We start from the raw sequence: 25,461 nt of genomic DNA, 5'->3' as shown, positions 1-25,461 counted from the left end.
AGGATTATGCCACCTATTTTTGTCAGTTTAATTTTGTGTTTGATTAGTGTTTCACTTTTATTTTTAAACATTCATTCTCATAGGTTCATAGGTGTGTACTAGGCTAATGGCCTTGGAGCCTTTACAAGGCTAGCCCATTGGATTACCCTGGCATCGTGCCACCCAACCTTAGTTCCAAGTGCCTCTGTCGAGTAGAGCCACTGGAGTGATCCCCGGGGTGAATTTTCTATTTCCCATCCACTCATCAAGATTTGTCTTGAAGAGGGCCAGTGAAGTGCTCTGTTTGACATGTATGGGAAGTCTATTCCATAGCATGGGCATTCTCTGGGTTATGATCCTGTCCCTCCAGCATGTTCTGATGATTGTGGTAATGAGGTTGAGGTCTCTGGAGCATGTGGTGCAGAGGGATTGGGATTTCTTTAAATGTAGCATTTCTAACAGAGCTGGGTCAGACATGGCTTTGTAAGTCGAGCAGAGATTGCCTCTAAGTAGGCGATATGAGACAGAGAATAGTTAGAGTTTTTTGAGTCTGTCCACATAGGACAAGTGTTTAAGGCCTAGTCTTTGTGAAGTACTTGTGGCCTCTCCAGTTGTTGCAAGTGTCTAGTGAGATACATGCCAAATGGGGCATTGTACTCGATGATTGGCCTAATGAGGGAAGAGTAAAGAGACAATGACCTCTTTCTTCCTGGATGCAAAACCCTTAGTAATGAGATGTGCCACATGGAAGGACTTTCTGATCACAGTGGCAATGTGGTGGTCAGAAGAGAGGTTGCTGTCAACCTGTATTCCCAGATCTCTTATAACGCCGTCTGTGTTCAGTGGACTACCATTGATGTGGTAATTCAAGGGAACTGTTTTTTTCTCAAGGGGGAATGATGACACATTTTTTGGCATTGAGCTTAAGGCCATGGTTTTGACACCAGTCATTGGTCTCATTGAAGCCTTTCTGTAGGATGTCAACATCACTTGGGGAGTTAATAATAGCTCCCAACTTACAATCATCTGTGAACTTTGTCAGCCAGAGTCCCTTCTTGTTGACCTGGACTTCAGAGAAGTAGATACCAAACAGGAGAAGACCCAGGACCAAACCCTGTGGGACTCCACTCGTGACTGGTCTGCAGCCTGACTTGGAGTAACCTACTTTCACACTGTGGGTTCTATCTGTGAGCCAGTTTGCAACCCACCTGGTGATATAGGGGTTGTTACCTAGTTTAGTGAGTTTTTCTATGATTCCTGAATGGGGAATGGTATCAAAGGGGCCTTGGCCAGATCAAGGTAGGCTGTATGAACCACCTTGCCTTTATCCACAGCTTTGGTGACTGACAAAGAAGTTGACCAATTTGAGCAGGCATGATATACCTTTCACAAAACCAAACTGTGTAGGATCCAGAGTTTGGAGATTCCCTATATCCTTGTTTATTAGGTCCATGATGATGTGTTCCATAAAGCTTTGCATATCAGACTCATCAGGCTAATGAGGCGATAGTTCCCAGGGTCTGTAGTCACTCCTCCTTTGTGGAGAGGGATGACTGTAGCAGTGCGCCATTTGGTAGGGACAAAGCCAAGGTGAGGCTGTGATTGAACAGGGCACACAGGTGAGGTGCCAGTTCACTCTGTAATTCATGTAGAACACAGCCAGGGATATTGTCAGGTCCCATAGAAGCTGTATTCTTGGCTTTGGATAGTGCTGTTTAACCTGTGCAGCAGTAATATTGGGTGCCTAACAATCTACTGGTATTGTGATTGGTCCTTTTGTGGGGGGAGAGAGGGGTAGAGTTGGCACTGAATCTGTTGGTCAGTATATTGGCAATATCTGTTGGCTCGGTATAGGAAGTACCATTGTGCATTAGCTCAAAGCAAATCTGGTTATTGCCGTGGAGATTCTTTACATAACTATAGAAGGCCTTGTGGTTGTCTTTACTATCTGCTGCAATTCTGTTTTCATAGCTAGCGTCAGAGGATTTGATGAGGAATCTCAACTTTTTGTTGAGGCTGATAAGAGAGTTTTTCCAGTCTTGGGACTTTACCTTATTCTGCATCAGTTTCCTCCTTCTGTTGTAGAGTTTGTTTATGAAGGGGACCACCAGATTGGCTTCCTTTTTTTGGAGGACAGCGTCTTGGTGCTATTGGGTATGGCGAGATCCATGCATTTGTGTACGTGTTCGTGCATTGGTGTATGATTCGGCAGTCATGCAACTATTCCCCATTTGCATGGGTGCCGTGAAGTTAGCCACCTCTGTTTTTAGGAGCTCAAAGTTAGCTTTGGAGAAGTTTTTCATGGTGGTATGTGGATTTCCAAGGTGATTAGTTTGTGGTCGGATCTAACCAGGGAGGAGTTGACTATTGGTGTAGAGCAACGGTCGCCTATGTTAGTAATGACCAGGTCAAGGATGTTGCTACTTCTAGTGGGGATAAGAACGAGCTGGTCCAGGGCATTGGAATTAATGTCCAGGAAACGTTGGGCAAGTGTATTGGTACATGAGTAGTTTTCCCAGTTAATGGAGAGGTAGTTGAAGTCACCCAGTATGAGAGTGTTAGGTTGGACCTTGGTATTCTCCAGGGTGCTTAGGAACGTGGAGTGTGAGTCTTGGGACATGGCTGGTGACCTATAGCAGGCTACGACCTGATTTGCTGTCTTACACAATGTTAGCTGCACCTGAAGTATCTCATATATGTTATGTTGAGCTACCAGTCTAGAGATGTGCACATCCTTTATGAATATGGAAACACCACCGTCTTTGGAGCTTCGGTCCAAGTTCTGGAGCTGAAAGGTGTGGAAATGGGGTGCTTTCTGCTGCCTTGAACCAGGTCTCTGTTACAGCACAAATGTCGATGTTCTGCATTTTAAGGACTGCTTCGTGCGAGTGCATTTTGAGATATAGACTTCTAGCATTGAGCAGCATGACCCTCAGATTGCATTTGTTTGTAGCCGTTACGGTGGTAATTTGGTCTTTGGAACTCCACCTAAAAAGGCACTATACGGCTGGCAAGAGCCTTGGCCAGTATCTGGAAGCCCATGGGTGACAGATGCAGGCCATCTCTGGCAAAGCATCGAAGTCTGTCAATCATGTCATCCCATGCAGACAGATACTGGATCCCCTTAGAATGACACCAGAAACTTAGCCAATTGTTGAAATCAACCATTTTCTGCTTGTACTGTGGTATCATTCTGGGTAATGATAGGATGCTGCTCAGGGCTAGGATCATACCTGCCTGGGCTACATAATCCGAGAGCTCCTTCATGTCTCTTTTCATGTAGTCCTCTTAAATATTTTAAGAGTACCAATATTTATGTGCATGTTTGTTTGTCTGTTTATTTATTTCTACATACACATCTCTCACCTCACCCTCTGCATTAGCCTTGTCCATTACCCCTAGTGGTCCTGATCCCATTTGTTCCCAAAATGCAACAGCCCTGTCAGCAACCACTGGCAGGGCAAGAGCCAATCCAAGGAGTTGTAATCAAGACGGCCATAGGGGGTGATGGATTTATTTGTGTGAGCTTGCTTAAATGACAGCCTGCTGCAATATCTTAACCAGAGTGTGTGTGTGTGTGTGTGTATGTTTTTGGAAGGGGGGCACACATACTGCTACACATACATAATGAAGGTTGCAGCACAAATGCAGCTTGGCAGTGCCAAGTACTTACTTCCTGGAATATTAAGCTGCATGCCATACACCTCATGGCTCCATTAGCTACCAGCGCCGCATCAGGTTGGATCTCCTGCCATGTTGTGCAAGCCACAGTCAAGACTCACAATCTCATCCTCCTTAACCTATTCCTCCAATACTAGGTCAGTAGCAAGTCTTGGAGCAACTAAGTCACATTCAGGACTTAATCCCTATATGCCACAAAGCTGGCTGGACTAATTATTTTAGTTCTTTTTTTTCCAAAAATGTTTTAGTTTGGTTTAACTACAATTTAGGAAATAAAAGCACTTCCTGAATGTGCACATAAATCACAAATAACCATTGGTGTGTTCTGCACAAGTCAAATGTACCAAACATACTTGTACAATAAGTAAACAACATTTTCCACTTCATGAGACATAAATACACATCTACTCACCAATCTATCCCCTTCCCTTTTATCTGACCACAAGGTGACCCATTCCATTTATTATTTTTAATAGGCTAATTCTAATCTAGTTAGCATAGTCCTTCCTATGTTCAGTTTCCCAAATAATCCCAGACACCTCTTCTACCCTTCCCCAGGCTTTACACATCCTGCAAATAAATAAAATAAATATAACATTTCCTTTCCTGTAGAAATCTTACTTTGATGATTCTTTCCCATATCTTGACTATCTGCTAGTCACTTCCTCTCTTCCAGTGTTTACCAACACTTGACACTTCCCATTAAGAACAGTTCAACTGTCTTTGTCCTGCACCATTTATCCAAATTCTCACTGGCCCATAAAAGAAATTTTCAGCACTTTTTACGTTTCCAAAATATGCTTTCTTATTCTATAGCTACTAATCCCACATTCCCCCCTCATATTGTCAAAGATAGAAAGCATATGAATCATACATGCCTCCTGCATAAGTCCTGCACTTGACTGTAGTTGTTTGCAAGTCATAAACCACCTGTGGGTAATCCTCATTGGTTGGTTGCACACAAAGACCAAAGGCCTCCTCATCATCTCAAAGCCTCCTTCTAATGGTGCTTTGCCAAGTGGTTATTCTCAATATTTTTCTACTTTCACTTTAGATGTTCCACTGTCGTCTGCATACTCCCTTTACATATATCTTTGCAAACTGCCCCACTTATTCCTTACACTAGCTCCTTCAAATTCACCTCTGGGACTCCTGCTTTCAGCCTTGCTCTCTTTTTTTTTCATTGCCTCACAGCTATGTTTGATACTCCTTACTATGCTTGCCAGCTGCGTATACAGCCACTAGTCATATCTACCTCATACTGATGTCTAGCCCAATTATATCCTTTCAATACCAGCCTGCCTTCAATGATCTTGTTATTCTGTGCTTGTATTTACTACAACTGTGTCCACACTGTCGGACACTGTTGTATTACTTATGAATTTTTGACATATCATCATTTTTCCAATACATGTGACAGACCTCTGTCTTGCAAGCTGTGCAACAGCTAAGTTTTACAAAAATGTTGCAAGTCTGGCATTATGTCTTAATGAGCTAAGACATGAGCCACAATCTGAGATGTATTTTGCTGACTTGGGTATGAATCTCATAACTTTGGCTGGCCTACTGTGTGATTTAACAAGAACAAAGTTCTGCAATCAGGCCTGCAAAAGGGCAGTTGTGCCTAGTGGGTTTTTCATTGCTTGCAAACAGGTATTTGTACATAGTGGGGTTTCATAGCTAACAAAGACAAATAATAATCATAATAATAATAATAAAATGTAACCTCTGTAGTTGTACTATCCTATGCAGACTTAATATACATATTATACCTAGTGCAATCACCTGATTAACAAAAACAAATAAATGTGCAGTTAATGTTATTGTGGACTTGGCAACAAAAACAGCAAGACTTCTTAAGTTAAAATGGCTTCTTTTTTGAAAATAAGATTATACCAAAATGCTGGAGAAAATAAAATAAAGAATTCATTTAAAACTAAATTGTGTCAATAGGTTCATAGGTAAATACTAGGCTAGCTGCCCATTTGGGCTATTTTAAGCATAGCCATCTTTGCTTTTTCGTGCTCAATTAACCTATCCCATTTGGTATTAGATTGGTCTTGCCTATCCCATGGTTGATAATTATATATTACCCCAATGATATTAACTGGGATTATACCATGGATAACGTGAGGGAACCAATGAGGAGGATAAAGCATTTAAGAGTTGCCTTTATCCATTAGTAATACGGGGGCAGTCCTGGGGTAAAATTCATGTTTCCCATCCACAGATTCAAATTGCACTAGACTATGGACAGTGTTGAGCATTGTTTGACATGCATGGGGCATGGGGGAGTCTGTTTCAGAGAAGTGCTATCTTCTGAGAGATATACCTGTCCCTCCAAACCTTTCTGTTGATATTGCAGAAGAGATTTAGATCCCAAGACCAAGCATTTCCGATACCATTTTACTTGCTGATATGCAGTAAATCCATCAGTATTGAATTGGGGATGCCTTGTATGCTAGATACAAGTCACCTCTTAGCAGTCTGTAGGATATCAAGTATAGTGATAGGGTTTTGAGTCAGTCCATGTAAGACATATGCTTCAGCTCTTGTATCCTTTTATTAAGGTATCTCTGCAGGCATTCCAGTAGTTGCACATCTGGAGAGATATATGCCAAGGAGAGCACTACAGTCAATGACTGGCCTAATGAGGGGTAAGTAAAGGGGGACAACGATATTCCTAGATCAAGACACAGTCACTTTGTTTCTAAGCTGTGCAATATAGAAGGACTTTCTTATGACAAATAGACAAGTGTTGTTCAAAAGTTACGTCACAGTCCACATAAGTTCCCAAATCCTGAACAACTGGGTCAGTTCTTTGGGGCATGTTGTCAATTTGGTATTTTCCTGGGGTAGATGACTTCCCAAAGGATACAATAATGCATTTGTTGGCATTTAGTTTCAGTCCATGACTTGACACCAGTTATTTATTTGGGCCAAATCTTCCTGCAGAATGGCTGTCATTTGGAGATTCAATGACTGCTCCTAACTTGCAGTCATCTGCATATTTAATCAGAGAAAGCCCTTTGGTATTGGCTTTTACTTCAGAAAAGTAAATGCCAAACAGAAGAGGTCCGAGTACAGAACCCTGAGGGACTCCACTTTGTGGAGGTAACTTTCCCTATTTTAATTTCCTGCATCCTATCTGTTTGCCTGTTGACAATCCAGCAGGTGACGTAGGTTCATAAGTAAGTACTAGGCTATCTGCCTTTGTGGGTCATTTTAAGCCTAGCCAGTTTCTCTTTTTTGTGTCTGAAATAACCTTTCCCATTTAGTTATAGACTATCCTTACCCGTCCCATGGTCAGTAATTATATATTACCCCTAATGAGAATAAGTGGGATCATACCATAGATAATTTGAGGGGACCCATGCATGGGATAAATCTTTTAGGAGCTGCATCTGTCCATTAGTAATACAGGGGAGAGTCCTGGGTATGTTGTATGTTTCTCATTGTTACACTTGAAAATGGACAGGGACGAAGTCTGTTTTATGTGGATGGGGAGTGTGTTCCATAGCAGCAGTGTCCTCTGTGAAATATACCTGTTCCTCCAAACCATTCTGCTGATGTTGCAGAAGAGGTTTAGATATAGGGGTTTATTACCAATTTAGTTAGTTATTTTACTATTCAAACCAACCTGTGTAAGCATGATCTGCCCTTGACAAATCCAATCTGTGACAGGTCTATTGTTTGGAGTTTTCTATGTCCTTATTGATTAGTTCCATGATAAGTCTTTCCATAGCTTTACATATATGGCTGGCCAGACTTATGAACTTATAATTGCCTGAGTTTTTGGAAGGTCCTTCCTTATGCAGGGGAATAACTGTAGTTGTTCTCAAATGGCTAGGTACAAAGCCTGCATGGAGGCTGAAGTTGTTTGTTTTATTATGTTGCCTAAAAAAGGCACTATGGGGAAGGACAGTGTCTTTTCCAATAATAAAAATCCTAGAAGGGACAGCTGCAGGCCATCTCTAGTAAAGCAGCATGGTCTGTCGATCATATCCTCCCATGCTGACAAATATTGGACCCCTCCCTTCGAATGACACCAAAACTAAGCCAACTATTGAAGTCAGTTATGAGCAAAAAATGTTGTGACATCTTCCTTGGAGAAGGTAGAATACTGCTCAGTGCCAGGCACATACGTCCCTTAGACACACAGTCTGAGTGCTCTATAATGTCTCTCTTTATATAGGCCAGGGAGGTATACCTCAAGTAATTGACACTGGTATAAACTATGATAGAGTCATAGTGCTCTTTGTTGTTGAAGGACTTCAGTGTGTGCATGATCTGATGGATCCTAGCACCAGACAAGCAAATAACCATCATTCTTTCCTTGCTCAGTCTGGTAAGAAGGACATTGTATGTCTTACAATGGAGTCCCCTATAATGGTTGGTTGGGTCTATACCTGCCTTATGTACTCAGCCTCCATGACTTTGGGACTCCATGCGCTTTGTGTCTGTGTTATGCTTTGAAGGTCTTTGATGTTTAGGCAAATTAATCTTTAGAACCTCAGCATATGATGGATTATGTGCATTTTGTGATAGCCTTGGTGAGGTGTGATATGCAGTGTACTGCTGATGATTTTGTTGTTCGAGTTTACTGTGTGTGAGATTTTTTCCTCCAAGGAGATTGTATATGTATAGCTCTCACAGACTGTGTTATGCTGTTTGAGTAATAGCTCAAGATACCCATTTCATTCAGGGTGGCTAGAGAAGTTGTGGGGAATTACTGGTCCATAATTCTGACAGGAATGACTCTGGGTGCAGGAGTGACTATAACTGCTTGGACTTTGGTTTGTTTAGGATAATACGAATTCAAGTAGAAAACTGGTAAAAACACAGAAGGCAAGGAAGCAGTTTAGCAGAACCAAACACGGGCTTTTAATACAAGTGAATTGTAAGCGCTTTCGGTCAAGCCGATTGCTCAACCTTCATCAGACAAAATGACACTGTTTGAAATGCAGTTCAAGTACAAAAAATACTTAGTCATAATTAAATAATTGAATAATTCAGCAATTAAATAGACAGTGAAATTTAAAGGACTAGCTACAACTAAAACTTTTTCACTAATAGCAAACACATTACTTCTATATTAAAATTATTTAAACATGTAATAAAGAATTAATACTTTCACAAATGAACTCATATTTACATTTCATTAAAAATGAATGTTTAGTACCAAACAAATGCATATAAAAATATGTATTAAATACAAATATATATTAAATATGTATTTTATATACAAGTTATGCAGAATGAAAACAAAAAAATACTTCTATTTACAGTAAATATATATAAAAATATATATAAAAAGGAGATTCTATAAAGGCATGAAACAACCCTACACTACTTGTAAATATCGAATAAAGTATAACAAAAATATTATTAAATAATAGGATCTTCTAGATTAATGTCTAGATTACTATATAAATATATGAATATAAAATCTATGATTCCTATATGATTATTGTTAATTTAGCATGGGCACAAGAAAAATGTATAATTATAAAAAATAGAGATATTAGATGTATGTTTATCTATATATACATATATTATATTCAATAATTATTATAAATGTAAAACAGATATTGTTACTTAAAATATAAAAATGTATATATGTTATGTGTATACAGTGATAATACTTCTACCTTCTGAGCGCTTTAAGTTTGAGTATACATCTGATGGATGCTACATCATTAAGTCCTGGTGGAAAATGTGCATTTGTTCTCAGTTGCCAAAAAAGTTCCTGCTCTTCGAGGTGAAGCTGCCAGGGTCCTCCCCTGCAGCTATTTTCTATTATTTGTAATGCACAAAACCTGAAGCTATGATCAGGACACTCGAGAACATGTTTGGCAAGTGCATTAGTTAAATCTCCCCTTTCCATAGCATATAGATGTTCGTAGACTCTTTTTTTGAAGTTTCTCTCAGTCTTTCCTATGTAAAAGGAAGAACAGTCAACACAGAGGGACGCATAAACGACCCCTTTGGAATCGAAATTGTAATTCCCTTTCAGGAAGTAAACCTTCTTATTGATCTCAATTACTTTATCCAAATACATGAATCTACATTGTGGGCAGCTCCCACATTTTCTCATACCTACTGTTTTCTTTGTGGGTCCCCCCGAAGATCTTTCAACTAAATTCTTGAGATTAAGCCCTCTTCTGTATGTAAACGTGGGACTGGTGCCTAATGATTTAACAAGGCTCCTATCCTCAAGAATCAACTTCCAGTTTTTAGACACCACATTTCTAATAGCATTGTGATCTAAACAGTAGGTAAATAGAAACCTAATATGTGGAGGCAGGGAAGTACTTGCCATTCTATTACAAACAGTGAAAGTTCTATTCATTCTCCCTCCACCTAGTAAGGGTTTGAAATGCCCTTCTAATCTCTTACACTGCACTTCACGGATGATTTCAGCTAAAAGGTTCTCAGGATAGTCACGAGTAAGAAACATGTTCAAAATGTTATTACATTCATCCATAAAATCAACTTCATCTGAAATCATCCTTGCTGCCCGAACAAGTTGCCCTTTTACAACACTCCTTTTCTGGTGAAAAGGGTGGCAGCTAGTAAAGTGTAGGTAGCTATTTGAATGAGTGGGTTTTCTGTAAATGTAAGACTTGAATTTGTTATTAGGGATATCCTTAACTATTTTAACATCCAAGAAGTTCATTTCCTCGAACCTTATTGTGTATGTAAATTCAAGGAAACTTGTTGTACCCGAAATATAATCCATAAATTCAGGTATAACTTCTGGTGAACCTTTCCAGATGAAACACATGTCATCTTGGTACCTAGTGTACCAAGTGACATGTGATTTGAACAGGTCACAGTTTAAGAGATGTTTATGCTCCCAATAGGCCATAACACTATTGGCAAAACTGCAGCCACACGGGGAGCCCATTGCTATGCCTGTATTCTGCAAATAAATTTGATTTTTAAAAAGCAGAAAGTTATTTTTCAACACCATTTCCAACAAGACATCTACTAGGTTTATTACTTCATTGGATGCCTTCCTCTCTAACAGAAAATCACATGTCCATTCAATTCCCTCCTGGTGTGGAATTACTGTGTATAAGTCTTTTACATCTACAACCAGGAATATTAAATCGGAGTTGAATTCAATATTGTTAAGATTCTCCAAAAAAGCCCATGAATCCCTACAAATTTGCATTTCTTTGTTAATGTATGGTTTTAACAAATTATCTATGTATTTGGCACACGCATATGTAATGGACCCTCGACCATCCACAATGGGTCTTAGTGGAGGGTCCAAAAGATTCTTATGTATTTTTGGTGTGCCAAAAATTGTAGGGATCTTTGGTGCTATCATGGTTAGGTACTGAAGGGTGTCACCATCAATACTACTCTCCAAGAAGATATCGTCTAGTGTTTCTCTAATTTTCTTATATGCTGTGTTTAATTCATTAACACTTGCTACCATATAAGTATCTGATTGCAAAAGGGCGAGCATTTTGTCCTCATAAGTACTTTCATCCATGAAGACAAGGCCTCCGCCCTTATCTGGTTTCATAATTCTCACTCGGCATTCATTCAGAAGTGTGATAAAATCCAATTCATATTTGGATATATTACTTCTAAAGTTAGTGTTAGTTTTTTTCTTCTTACCAAACATTTGCCTGAAATCGAGTTCACACATTCTTTCAAAAATGCCGAGTGCACCAGAAATCGGAGGATTAAAGACACTAGACACCCTCAAAGGGTTCAACAAACCTGGTGTATTCCCTAAAGTTGCTGCTAAATTTAGGTTGCGTACATACAACTTAAAATCTAATAACATTTTCACTAGATCACATCTTTTTTCTGGTACAAATGTTAACCCTCGAGAGAAAAACTCAATTAGGGGAGGCTCAACAGCTAAGACTGTATAATTATAAATTTTAAAGTCACTGTTGGAAGATTTACTTATACTCAGTCCAGTATTTAGGCGTGTGATCACCTCATCCTCTGATTGGCTCTCCTCTTCCTCTGTGATTGCCTCCTGTTGTTGGATTTCGTGTTGGCATTGTTGGACATTTGTGAGTCCTTGGGAAAATCCTGGTTGTTATTATTTCCCTTACTTGTGTTTTGGTCTTGCCTCTCGGAAGGAATGGTATTATTCCTTTTTATATATATTTTTATATATATTTACTGTAAATAGAAGTATTTTTTGTTTTCATTCTGCATAACTTGTATATAAAATACATATTTAATATATATTTGTATTTAATACATATTTTTATATGCATTTGTTTGGTACTAAACATTCATTTTTAATGAAATGTAAATATGAGTTCATTTGTTAAAGTATTAATTCTTTATTACATGTTTAAATAATTTTAATATAGAAGTAATGTGTTTGCTATTAGTGAAAAAGTTTTAGTTGTAGCTAGTCCTTTAAATTTCACTGTTTGTCTATCTATTTAATTGCTGAATTATTCAATTATTTAATTATGACTTTAAGTATTTCTTGTACTTAAACTGCATTTCAAACAGTGTCATTTTGTCTGATGAAGGTTGAGCAATCGGCTTGACCGAAAGCGCTTACAATTCACTTGTATTAAAAGCCCGTGTTTGGTTCTGCTAAACTGCTTCCTTGCCTTCTTTGTTTAGGATAATGTTTGAGTGGACTTGCTGCTGAATATTTAAAGTTCAATACAAAACATCTAACCTGGAAACCTTCTGCTACCAGCAGGAACCAGTAAACTAATTACAGTAAAAACTCACCAAGTTAATACTAAAATCTGTTCCAAGTTATTATACTCAAAGTTTTCCTGAAGATTTCACCTATACCTTAACATAGCACATTAATTTGTTACTTACAGTTATGCCTATTTATGTTTTAAAATACTTGGCAGAAGCACTAATCAATCATCTGCATAACAGGTATAATTATAAATCACAGATCTGGCAAGAATGTCTTGCCATGTTGTGATAAGCCTAGAAGGCTGTTGTTAATGCTCCAGTTGTCTGCACAAAAATAAAGAGTAACAAGGGGTACCACTGATAACCCCTGGGACTCAAAGGGGAAAGTTATGACTCTGTATCAAGAGAGTTTAAAGGGTAAGAATCCAGTTCAGAAAGTGGGTAAATAAATTCTGCAAGAAGGACTTACACAAACCAATGACTGGTGCCAAAGTCATGGTCTTAAACTCAATGCAAAAAAGTGCATTATCATCCCCTTTGGCAAAGGCGATGTCTTTGCTGATTACCATATTAATAACAACACCTTAAGCTTTAAATCAGTGGTGAGAAATTTGGGCTTATTTTGATCACCATGCCTCCACGGTGGTAAGGAAGGCCTTCTACGTTGCTTACCTTATAAACAAGGGCATAGCTTCCAGAACAAAATAGGTTATTACCCCCCATGTACTCTTCCCTCATCAGGCCAACAATAGAAAAGAACATTTCCTCCCCCCCAAATAAGACAAGCAAGCATCATCAGCTCACTCCTCCGACAGCTAGCCTTCTCATGCCTAAACCACTATCTCTGGTCACCAGAGGCACAGGTAGACATCACATCTCTCCACCAACAGTAAGGCTGTTTTGGAAACACACTACTGAAGGGTGGTCTTGTGTACTGCTCAGTAAAGATGGGGATTTCCAGAGCAGCTCACTCCACTTCAGTCTATTTGGTAAATAAAGAAAAGGAGATGAAGAACACCAAAAGTAAAACTGGAACTGTTCTGAGATTAACTTATCAATTTCTGGTAAACTTGCAAGACAATCTTAATTTTGTTAGACTGACTGCAGACATGACAGTAATTATATAAGTATACTACTTATTTCCAAAAGTTTTATAGACAGATGTTTATTTTTTTTTCTTTTTTGTGTGTTCACTATTCTTTAATGGTGTGATGCCCCTGCCCTGGCCCAGCAATCAAGGAGCCTCAATCCTCACTACTAACACCAGTGAGAGGTGTCTCATATAGGAGGAAAGGATAACAAATACACACAGTAAAGTGCAATTTCCCTTAAGAGCACACAGGGATCACAGTCAGTCCGGGGCCGGTTGCTCCCTTGCTCTCCAGGTCCCCAATAAGACTCCCCACTGGCACAGCTATAGGGTCCAGATCTCAGCCAGCTGGGCAAGCTAAAATTTCCAGCACCCTCTCTGTCCAACCAGTGCTTCATGTCCCTGCCCAAGTAGCTGACACACACACACACACACACACACACACACACACACACACACACACACACACACACACACACACACACAGAGACTTTGAGATAAGAGTTTATACAACCACACAGACACTTTTGGGGAAGGCTGGCACAGGTTCTCCAGCTGTGCCCCTTTTACCCAGACTATACGGTAGTAATCACTGCCACCACCCAGCTAATATTTATCAGCTACCCAAAGGCCCTTAAAAGGGTGTCCAATTGTTACTGTGCAATATTATTATCCATTTGGTAGTATAACTAAACAGTCAAGGCTTATTAGAGTGACTTGGTACAGGATCCTTATATACATGCCATGTACTCTTAGAGCTTAACTTATCTCTACAGAAAACAGCCACAGTTGAAAGGTTTTAAAATATTTAATAATAAATAATTAAAAAACACAAGACAATACTTTTTACTACACAGTGCTACTCAAGAGTTCAGAGATCACAGAGAAATACTTAAAATAATTCAGTAGTACAGTTCTGACATCACAGAAAAACACTTAGTCTAATCTTTCTAGTTTCTAGCTATTTCTAAGAGAAAACTCAAGTCTAAGATAACTTATATATACAGCAAGACAGTGTTGAGTTGGATGGTCAATACAAAAATGCTTAATGCCCTCTGATTCTCCCTGTTTTTAAAATCACATTCCTGGCTTCCATTACATCATTATTCACACTTCCCTGGGTTCCCAGGCTAACAGAAACTATGTTTACATTCTTAACATCTCCTTGTGTTATCTTGCAGCTGGTCAGGAAGCAGAGCAATAAAAATACATTTGCATGTTTAAATCTAGCAATTTAACTCTTGGTTAAAACAATAGAAAGAATGTCTTCATCTAGACAGGCTGGAGCCATCTTTAAAGATCAAAGACAGTCATAAAATGCTTGACTTAGCTTCCTTACAGCAGTCATTTTCCATTTAAGACAACAAGCCTGTGGTTCACATTAATATTTACAGATGACAGAATTGTCTATAAAATTCTACCTGGCTAGGCTGGCAGCCTTCACAAATGGCATTAGGTATAAGTAACTGCACATTGATTTTAGTTCTAGAAAGGAAAGAGACATCCATAACGCTTTATAACTTCAATGAAAAAAAAGAAGTTATGTACCTACCATAACATTCCATGTTAGTTGTCTTCATCTTGCCTTCTTTCTTGCTGGTTGGGATCGGAGCTGACTCGGCCATCTTTAATAGCTCGAGAGCTGTTTACTGGCTCGAGGCTACCCCTTATCCCATAATGCCTAGCGATAGCTACCCAGATCTCGTTTGAAATAGCTAACTCCAGACATAACAAGAGAATAAACCAGTCAAAAGAACTGGTTGACTTATACCTCCCATATCCTCTAAATCAATAGAGGGAAACAAAGAATACTCAGCCAGTGAAAAGGGACTCCTCTCGATCCACTAGGACAGGGAGATGGAGGGCGGGACGCAAGAAAGAAGGCGAGATGAAGACAACTAACATGGAACATTATGGTAGGTACATAACTTCTTTATGTTAAGTTGTCTATCTCGCCTACATTCTTGCTAGTTGGGACAGCATCCCTAGCACCTAAAATCCTGGGTTGCTCAGTGGAACAGACTCTTCAGAACAGTGGAACCAATATCAGCTCTGCTCCGGGAGACCATATCCACCTTGTAATGACAAATACAGGTATGAGGATTTGCCCACGTAGCAGCTGCACATATGGAATCCATGGGCAACCTAGACTGGAAAGCTACAGAGGTGGCTAATGCCCTAGTAGAATGACCTTTCGGTTTAGATGGTAATTCCTTATTCCGTAACTGATAAATAAATGAAATAGTATGGGATAGCCATCTAGATAAAGTAACCTTGGAAACTGGGAGACCTTGTTTGTTTAAGGCATAAGACAAAAACAATTGGTCTGATTTTCTTATTTCTTTAGTTCTATGAAGGTAAAAATGCAGTTGCCTGTGCACGTCCAATTGGTGAAGCTTGAACTCTGCATTGTGCTATGATTGGGGAAGAAAACAGGGAGATCTATAGATTGATTTAAATTATGTTCAGAGCAGACTTTGGGAAGAAACGAAGGATTTGTCCTCAGAAACTCTATCCCTATGAAAAACCAGATAAGGGGGATGGATACATAGTGCCTGTAGTTCTGAGACTCATCTGGCTGAAGTAATAGCAACCAGAAAGAGTGTTTTCCAAGAGAGAAATTTGATTGAGCATGATGCTGCTGGTTCAAAAGGAGGCAAAATTTAGGACGTTGGGACTAGAGTAAGGTCCAAGGGAGGAGGGGGGTCTCTCACTGGAGGTTTAAGAAGAGATATCCCTCTTAAAAAGGCTTTACAGAGCTTGAGACATGATGCTTGAATTCTGTAACCCGATGTGAAAATTAGAAATGGCTGCTAATTGCACCCTAATGGTAGCGGAAGCGGCTCCAGAGTGAAACAGTTGTGCTAGGAACTCTAGGATCTGATGGACTGGGGCTGAGAAGGGATCCACATTCCTAGACTCAGCCCAATAAGAAAAATGTTTCCATTTGCTAGCATAAATTGTCCTGGTGGTGGACTTATGTGAGGAAACGATAATCTCACAGACTGTTGGGGAAATGCTAGGGAGCCTGGCTAGGGTTGGAAGTAGAGCAACCAAGCTGTGAGCTGGAGAGTCTGAAGGGACTGATGCAACCCGCCTGATTGATGAACCAGTAGATCTGGAATCGGGTCCAGAGTCCAGGCCTGATCAAGAAGATAGAGGTGTAGGAACGGAATCCAAATCTGTCGAGGCTAGTAGGGGGCAATGAGGATCATTTTGCAACCCAACGACTTTGCTTTCTGTATGAGTCTTGGTATAAGGGGAAAGGGTGGAAATGCATAAAGGAGTCCCTGAGGCCAGTCGTGGACTAGAGCGTCCCTGGGTAGGTGACCTGGAAGCAGAAGGAGGGAGAAGTAGTTGCTGCATTTGCTGCTGAATGGGGTGGCAAAAAGATCGCAGCAAGGCTTTCCCCATTTGTGGAAGATCAGATCCGCAACTTCCTGATTCAGAGACCACTCGTGAGGCATGAGGATAGCTCTGCTGAGCCTGTCCACTATGACGTTGGATCTCCCAGGGATGTGCGTCGCAATTAGAAAACATTCGGAGGAAATCGCCCACTGCCACAGTCTGAGTGCTTCTCGACACAAGGGGTAAGATTTGGTCCCACCCTGTTTGTTGATGTCCCACACTACTGACATATTGTCCGTTTGGATTGTAATGGTCCCGGAAGGAAGAGAGTCTTGAAGGGCTTGCAACGCTAGGAGCACGGCTCTCATCTCTAGGACATTTATGTGCAGATGGTACTCGTGAGGTTGCCAAGTGCCTTGGACTGTCCTGCCCAGATAATATCCCCCCCCCCCCCCCACCCTATCAGGGAGGCATCTGTGGTCACTGTGGCTACCGGAGGGGGCTGAATGAAGGGTCTGCCCTGAGTCACTAGTGGGGAAACCATCCACCAGGAAAGGTGCCTTTTGCATGCTTCTGTAATCATGATCATGTGAGACATGGGTAGCTCTTGGAAAGATCACTGTGTGAAAAGAAGCCACTGAAGAATCCTCATATGGAAGCACGCCAATGGAAGAAGGAGGATAGCAGCTGCCATGGAGCCTAGAGTTTGAAGGACATATTTGACTTGTATCTTCTTGCTCTGCATTAGAACTTGCACTTGTTGACGAATAGTGGACACTCTTTCAAGTGGTAACCTTGCGAACATTTCCTTTGTGTTTAATTCTGCTCCTATGTAAGTGATAGACTGAGAAGGCAACAAGGCAGATTTTTCGAAATTTATGGTAATACCTAGCTGGGTGCAAAAAGTGATTGTGTAATCCTGTGCTTGTAGGAGTTGATGCCTGGTGGTAGCAGTGAGGAGCCAGTCATCTAGATATGGAAACACCTGGAATCCTTGATGTCTCAGGTGAGCCATGACCACTGCCATACATTTGGTGAACACCCTGGGGGCTGTGGTGAGACCAAAGGGCAGAGCTCTGAAGTGGTAATGACTGGCCCCCACCCGAAAGCGAAGAAATCTCCTGGAATGTGTGTCCATCTTGATATGGTAGTACGTATCCTGAAGATCTATTGAGCACATCCAATTGTCCTGAACCAGAAAGGGTAGAATGGACTGTAGCGTGACCATCTGAAACTTTGTTCTTTGTACAGATCTGTTTAATCTGCTGAGATCCAGAATGGCTCTCCAGTCCCATCATTTTTGGTACTAAAAAGAACCTTGAGTAAATTCCGGATCCGAGCTGGTCTGCGGGGACCTCTTGGATGGCTCTTTTTCTTAGCAGTTTTGAAACTTCTATAACTGCTTGCTCCCTCAGATTGGGTGGAACATCTGGAAGGGCCTTCTTTGACTGTAAGGAGGTTTGATGGAAGGGAATTTTGTAACCTCCGGATATAATGGACAGTACCCATCTGTCTCTTGTTAAATTTTGCCAGGCTTTTGGGTACAGCAAAAGTCTTCCCCAACTGCCTCCAGAGGTGAGCAGCCGGGCAACCCTTCAGGGATGCTGGAAGGGCTTGTCAGAGAAGGATTCTCTGTTGCCCTGGTTCTGTGGACCCCCTCTGCCACGAGGGTGGCATCTATTATTGTTGTTTCCCCCTCTACCTCTGGAGGAAAAATCACTACCTGTGTCAGGCAAGGCTTCCTGAGATTTGCGGAACCACATCTTCCCACTCTTCTGACCCTTGGGGAAGGGTCTTGAGAGAGTGGAAAAACTGACTCCCACAGCAGAGAGAGTCTAGCCTTCTTGCTCACACCTAGTCAAAGTGTCGTTCACCTGTGGTCCAAAGAGAAAGGAGCCATCAAAGGGGGTGTTGGTGAAGGATGCTTGAAAGGGTTCCGCAAAATTACACAGCCGCATCCAAGCATGCCTCCTGAGGGCCACAGCAGTGCCCATGGCTCTACTCGCTCCATCGGCAGCAAAGAAAATGAGCCTCATGGAGGAGTTGACTACGGAATTAAGAGTCGCTAGCTGGGAAGTTACTTTGGCTTGAACTCCCTCAGCTGTAGGATCTTGAAGGGTATCTCCTAGCTCTTTTAGGAGATCCCTCTGAAGATGAGTAAAGTGACATAAGTAGTTCAGTGACCTCATGAAGAAGGCCGCTGAAGCAAACATTCGCTTTCCGTATATGTCCATTGTCCTAGACTCCTTGTTAGGAGGATGAACAGATGAAGAGGTCTCTGCCATCTCTTTTTTGGTGGAGGCTGCTGCCACCATGGCATCAACAGGAACACCCTTAGAAAGAAACTGCTCATCCTGGGGGGCTGTAATGAACTTATTTGGTCTCCTCGGAGTTGGTTCCACTGTGTCCGGAGCTGACCAAGCCTTTCGAGCCACTACAGACATGAGTGGATCGAAAGGCGGAGAAACCCAGGAGGTGGAAGGTCGGGAACCGAAGGCATCCAGGAATACGGACTCATCCTCGGTAGGGGCTAGGGGAGTCCAGTTCCCCCTCTGCCTAAGCATTTCAAGGATGTCCGCAAATGAAACATCTTCAGAGGGGGATCTTGGGGACCCTTCCGAATCATCTAAGTCTGTATCAGAAGTGACAGACTCCAAGAAGTTAATGTGTTTCCTCTTGCAGTTCTTCTTCCGAGGGGGCTCCTCTGAGAGATCAGAAGAGGCCTCAGAAGAAGAGGAAACACCCACTGGGGTGTCCTGGACCATCGGTTCCCTATGTTTTGGGTCTGGAAGAGGAGCAGAGGTTGGCACAGACACTATAGGGAACGGAGTCGGTGGAGCCGGTAGTGGAGCTGACTCAGGGGACAGCACGCTCCACATGACATCAAAGGTGCCCCCATCTCGAGGAAGAGAAAGCTCTAGCTCCGAAGAAACAGGAATCTTTCTCTGCGCTGAGGGGGACAGCTCCGAGGCCGATGTTGGAGCCGAGCTCACCTGCGCCGAAGCTCTGAGAGGGAGAACAGGGTCAGACAAGGGTCTGATGCCACTCCCCACCTCGGAGCCGACAAGGAAGCTCTGGCAACCAGATTCCTCGATCGAAGGAAGTATCGAGGTAATTGGAGCCGAGGTCGGAACCGAAGAGGATATGGTGATCAGAGCCGACGGTTCCACTACCCGAACCCCAACGTACTCCGGCTCCGAACTCATTGGAGTCTGAGGAGGAATATCAAGTGAAGTGGACAGAGCCAATATCTGTTGAGGAGGGCTGGACAATAATTTAGCTAGTGCCTGCAACTTTAACAACCTACTGACTACTCTCTCCACTTCGTGATTCAACAGCCTAGAGGACCGAGAGGAGTGAGAGGACCGGTGGCTATGCTCACTTTGAAGCAATGGAGACTGAGGAGCCAAATGCACCGACTCCAAGGAAGGGGACCTCAGCCTCTTATGACTCAGCTACAGCTCCGAAACATCCGATGGAGCCAACGGGGAGGTTGTCTTGTCGGTGCCAGCCAGAACCGACTTAGAAGGTAAATCCAGCACAGGAGTCGGCTCTGAGGATGGAGCCGATGGCTTAGTGGACTTTGGGGATTTCACTAGCTGTGAACTCTTTGCCGGTGAATCCTGGGGTTTTAACAGACCCCTAAGAATTAGTTTGTTCTTATGCTCCTGCAGGACTCTTGGACTAAAAGCATGGCAAACAGAACAAGAGTCCTGCAGGTGAACAGCACCTAAACAGTAGATGCAACTAGTTTTTCCCATCTGTTAGAGACATTTTCTGACAGCATGAGTCACACTTCTTAAAACTAGAAACCTTAGCTTCCTTAGACATGCTGTACTAAAAAAAGGAGGACTAAGAAGTAACTACTGACACAAAAAAACAGTACTAAGCTAGACAAACACACCGGTACTATGCTAACTACAATAATTTTTTTTTTTTTTATAACAATAAGAGAAAAAAAGAGAAAAAGGATAGCCTCTAAGTTAAACGTCTAACCTAGGGATGGGGAGGGGTGGGGAGAACTCTCTAACTTAAACGAGTTCTAACACAAGGGCGAGATACAAGAAAAAAATAACAGCAACAAGTATAACTATTCTAAATAGAAAAAAATACTAGAAAAATTTTAAATTTAGAAGGAAAGTTTACACAAAAAGCTAAATATACGAGCCTGAGCCAGAAAAACGGCACCCTCACAGCTGAAGCGGCAAACGAGATCTGGGTAGTTACGATAGGCATTATGGGATAAGGGGTAGCCTCAAGCCAGTAAACAGCTCTCAAGCTACTGAAGATGGCCAAGTCGGCTCCGATCCCAACCAGCAAGAATGAAGGCGAGATAGACAACTTAACATATAAAGGTTATTCTATTTGTGGAACTGGGCCTGCATTACAGTAGTTTTGAAGCTTTTTCAGTAAAGATTCCATCTACTGTGTTTGGGGTTCACTCCTTATCTTTGGTCACTGAACGTTCATAAATTACATGATGTTCTTCATCTCACATTGCTGCAGTCCTTACACTTGGGTAGTCCGCTGTCCTCGGTCGGCCCGAATATCAAAGTATTAGGCTGACGTCGGTCAAGGCGCTTAAGACTGACATCAGGACGTCAGGGTACAAATGCGCATGACCGACGTCATATCCTCAGTCTTTTTTGCCGCATGGTCCGATGCAGAAGCAGCGTTGCAAGTGCCGTTCGGCGTTCTGAAATTTTTCGAATTCGGAGTTTCAGACCGAGTCAAAGTTGGCTAAGTACCCCGTTGGGGAATATTTTAGTTTTTCTTGCCTCAGTGGTTTACCGGATGTCAGAAAAAGTGAATAACTGTATTTCTTGTGGGAAACAGATACCGCATAGAGATTATCATACTTTGTGTATTCCTTGTTTGGGGCCTGAGCACGACGTTGTTGGGTGTCGCTTTTGTGCTAGGTTCAATAAGCGCACTATTAAGCGAAGGTTAGATTGTGCCAGGTTGGTCTTCGGGAAGCGGTGCAATTATAATATGCCGTCGGATGCTCCGACGCCTGCTTCTTCGAAGAAGCGCAAAGACAAAGCAGCTAAACCCAGGCAAGAAGAGTCGTCCGTACCGGACGCCGGTTCTTTAGAGGTGTCAGTGGAACCGGTGGTTCCGCCGGAGGTTTCTCAGGAGTCCCAGGGGGAGACTTTGTTATTGCAGGATGTGGCCTCTCAGGAGGCAGGTCAGGCTGAAGGGGCTTCTCAGGTTACTGTACTCCCCTCCCTTCCTAGGTTGGTGAGGCCCTCTCCTTCTGTTTCCAAGGCTTCTCCCAGAGGCAGGCCAGGGTTAGCTTCTGTTGGTGTCACTCCTAGTTCATCAGGATCTGTGCCCAAGAAGCACATGCTTAAAATGGCAGAAGATTTAATTACTTTGATTAGAGGTTCTTTGCCCCCTCCTGATAAGAGGCCTAGGGTGGAACCAGAGTTGGGGAGTTTGGAGCAGGCTTCGGATGTTTCAGAGTCTTCGGCTGAAGACTTGCAGGAGTATTCTCCTTATTCTGATTCTGATGTGGATGATTCTACTCCTTCTGCTTCTCCTCCAGAGGATTTTTCTTTTCAGAGACTCTTCATTCCATGAGGGAACATTTTAAGTGGGAAGGTCAGGACTTCTCTGATTCCAGGAAAAGGCTTAGGGAATTTTTGCTTTTACCCCAGCATAGGCTTTTGGCTATACCTCCTGTTCTGGATGTTGTGGAAGATGTGTTTGCAGAGGCTTCACTTAATCCTGATTCTTTGCCTCCTGCTCCTGTTAAACCGGATAGGTATTACAGGGTGCCTGAAGCTCATAAATATCTTTATAAGAGTCCTAGGGCGGACCCAGAAACTGTTAGTCAGGGACCTAAGGGTGTCAAGGCCTCTGTTGTAAAAAATCCGGTTCCTCCAGATAAAGAGGCCAGGGCTTTGGATAGATGGGGAAAGAAAGTCTATACTTCTTCCACCTTAGCTATGAGGGCTTTGAATTGCCAGTTTCACATGTTGAAATATCAAAACTATCTACTTTCTCAATTGAAGTCTAAGGTAGATGCTCTGGCGGAAGGTATTGAGTGTAAAGAATTGCAAGATTTGGTACATGTTTCTGAACAGGTGGGTAAGCATTCTTTACAATGTGGTTTTGATGCTGTACAGGCCTTGTCTAGGGTGGCTGCCACTGGGTCAGTTCTTCGCAGGCACGCCTGGCTGAGGGATCAGAATTTATCTGACCATGTTAAGACAAGGATTTTAGATGCTCCTTTACAGTCTGATGTGTTGTTTGGTTCACCTGTGGAGGCAGTCTTAAAGAAAATGGAAGACAAGGCTAAGTCTATGCAGACTGTTAAAGATTTTTTGCAAGTTCAGCCTCCGAAGTTTAGCAGGAATTGGCCTGCTAAGGGGTGGACATACCCTTCTTATGATTCACAGTCTAGGGGTAGATCTAGACGTGGTAGGGGTAGAGCTCAGGGCTCTTTCAGGCCTAGAACAGGGAGTTCACCTGCACAGTCTTCGGGTGAGGGCAGGGGCCAGTCCTTTCGTAAACAGGCCCAATGACCTACCTTTTCAGCTGCCAGAGCCTTCTCGTCTGGCAGCACCTTTGGGAGGAAGGTTGGCACTCTTCAAGGAAAATTGGAGTTTAATTACCCAAGACAGATGGGTATTGGATATCATACACCAAGGTTACAAGTTTTATTTCCATACCTTGCCTCCTTTCAAAGGCATGCCAGACGTTCCTCCTCAGTAAAGAATAGAGGCTCACAAACAAATTTCTCTGCTGCTTCAAATAGGGGCCATACAGCCGGTCCCTCTGCCAGAAGTGGGCCTAGGATTTTATTCTCGCCTGTTCCTAGTACCAAAGAAGGGGAACACGTGGAGACCAATTTTGGATTTATCTATCCTCAACACTTATCTGGACATTCCCAAGTTCAAAATGTTGACATTACAACAGCTTTTACCTCTGCTGGGCAAAGATCACTGGATGGTGACTCTGGATCTCAAGGAGGCTTACCTTCATGTTCCTATCAGGCTAAGTTGCAGGAAGTATCTGCGTTTTCGGGCTGGGACTTCTCATTATCAGTTCTCTGCATTGCCCTTTGGCTTATCTACTGCGCCCAGAGTGTTCACGAAAGTTCTGGCTCCAGTGATAGCTTTCTTCAGGCTAAAAGGAATACAGATCTATCCTTATTTGGACGATTGCCTGATTCTGGCTCAAGGAAGGACGAACTTCATCATTTGCAATATGTGATAGCAGTGCTAAGATGCCTGGGGTATTCTGTGAGCGAAATAAAGTCCAGTCTAGTACCCTCTCAGGACATGTGCTTTCTGGGTGTGAGACTGAATACAGCATCCCAGATGGCCTTTTGACCCCGGACAAACAAAAGAATCTTTCCCTTTACTTCCATCAATTGTCTCATCAGTCCAGGCTGACTGCAAGGACAGTCCTTCAAGCCTTGGGGTTCATGGCATCTTGTATTCTGGTGCTTCCCAATGCCAAACTGCATATGAGGAAGCTACAATGGTATCTCAAAATGTATGGACACAGCACTGCCAGGATATGGACACTGTCATTCAGATAATACCTTGCATTCAAAAGGAATTTTTGTGGTGGGCTCAGGAATGTCACCTAAACAAGGGACTCTCTGTGACCCTGCCAGAGGCGAGTCAGATTCTAACGACAGATGCCTCAGACAAAGCTTGGGGAGCTCATCTAAATGGAAAGTGGATACAAGACACGTGGCCTGCCAGACTACAACATCTACATATCAACTTAAAGGAGATGTTAGCAGTCCAATTTGCATTAATAGCTTTCAAGGATTTACTTCTTCCAGGGCAGGTGTTGATTCTAACAGACAACACAACTGTCATGTGGTACATCAACAAGCAAGGGGGAACACATTCTTATCCTCTGTGCAGGCAAGCAATGATTTTGTGGGAGACTGCTCTCAGTTTACAGCTAAATCTTCAGGCAAGGTTTCTGCCGGGAGCACAGAACTCCTTAGCAGATGTGTTGAGCAGACGAATTATGGATCCCCACGAGTGGAAATTGGATCCTCATGTATTTCAGAAATTGACAGTGTCATGGGGAACTCCAGACATAGATCTGTTCGCTTCTCCACTAAAGTACCAGCTGCCAAAGTTTTGCACAAAAAGGTTTCATCCCACAGCCTGGAAAGTGGATGCTCTTTCTTTCAATTGGAGCAATCTTCATGTGTATGCCTTTCCACCTCTGCCTCTCCTCCCAAAGGTACTCCTAAAGGTCAGACAGGACAAGCCAAAGATGATTTTAATAGCTCCAGATTGGCCTCGACAGCACTGGTACCCATTACTGAGAAGTCTGGCACGGGAGCCTCCATGGCCTTTGCCTTCGATTCCACACCTGCTGTCTCAGGAGAACAGTCATTTACTCAATGTCAAACTTCACTCTCTTCACCTAACAGCCTGGCATATTCTGTTTTGAATCCTGGAGGGTCTCAGCTTCCACAGCAAGTTTTGAATGTTATTTTGGAGGCCAGAAGGCCTAGTACAAGGAAAGTGTACGCAGATAAATGGAAGAGATTTTTATTTTGGAGTACAGCAAAGGAATTTGATGTTTCTGAGCCTAATTTAAGTGTGGCTCTTCAATATCTTACTGAGTTACTGGACAAAGGTTTGTCCTTCTCTTCTATTAAGGTTCTTGCTGCAGCAATTTCTGCTCACTATGACTGTGACCCACCATTGTTTTCTCATCCTTTGTTT

At 42.3% G+C, this 25,461-nt stretch overlaps 1 long non-coding RNA gene across 1 annotated transcript in view; it reads right to left on the bottom strand.

The window, feature by feature from the left end:
- LOC122811998 overlaps positions 1 to 25,461 on the bottom strand; it is a 483,074-nt gene that overhangs the window by 245,805 nt on the left and 211,808 nt on the right. The gene's annotated exons all lie outside the window — the stretch shown is intronic.

This window comes from Protopterus annectens, chromosome 1.part1 (assembly GCF_019279795.1).
Source record: "Protopterus annectens isolate FY-2018-M chromosome 1.part1, PAN1.0, whole genome shotgun sequence".
Taxonomy (NCBI): domain Eukaryota; kingdom Metazoa; phylum Chordata; order Ceratodontiformes; family Protopteridae; genus Protopterus; species Protopterus annectens.
This window is presented reverse-complemented; position numbering and strand designations above follow the sequence as displayed.